The following is an 823-nucleotide window of genomic DNA, read 5'->3' as shown; positions in this document are numbered from 1 at the left end:
TAAAATCTACACTTAACTCTACGATTATGATAATGATATGGATGATGGCTGCAACGAATGACAACCGACGGTGACTGAACTCGAAGACCCTGGCGGCCTCTCACACACCACGGCGGGTGCTGGCGGTCTTACGCAATCGATGATGACACCAATCCCGATCTCGACGATGGAAGAGCCCCGTCCAACGATGTCTCAATGACTAGCTGGTGTAGATGAGTACACGACAATAATACCCAACCAGAAATACAATAGAACTCACGTAAATGCTGGTAATGGTGGCGCTGACTCGGCCGGTGGTAGAATTTTATATAATAATAATATGTCGCAATGACTGATCAGGTATAAATATATAATATACATATGTTGCCGCAGTGGCAACAAAACAAACACTTCGCGGTGCTTCAATAGCAAAAAAAAGAAAAACAATTAACACGAATCAATAATACAGTAATTGATATAAGTAGGTACGTAGATGTGTATAATAACACTTAACGAAAAAAAAATTAATAACAACAATAAGGGCGTTGGCCGCGTAATCACAACAAAACATTAAAACAGATGATATAAAAACAAAGACAATATGACGACAACGATAACAATAATAATAAATTAATTTATATAGGTGATTATAATTCACATACCTAAAGAGTAACGATTAAACGAGGACGAGGAAGGGGGAGAGAGATAAAGACTGGTCGCCGCCGCTGCGCTGTTTTGCATATCGCATGATAATCACAACACTGTGTCGCGGCACACCGACTATAACATCAAGTAATTATGTTGTAAATCGTTATAAAATTATTCAAAATACTATTTTTTTTTG

Source organism: Acyrthosiphon pisum, chromosome X, assembly GCF_005508785.2.
Source record: "Acyrthosiphon pisum isolate AL4f chromosome X, pea_aphid_22Mar2018_4r6ur, whole genome shotgun sequence".
In the NCBI taxonomy this organism is placed as follows: domain Eukaryota; kingdom Metazoa; phylum Arthropoda; class Insecta; order Hemiptera; family Aphididae; genus Acyrthosiphon; species Acyrthosiphon pisum.
The sequence above is the reverse complement of the archived record's forward strand: the minus strand, read 5'-3'. Positions refer to the sequence as shown.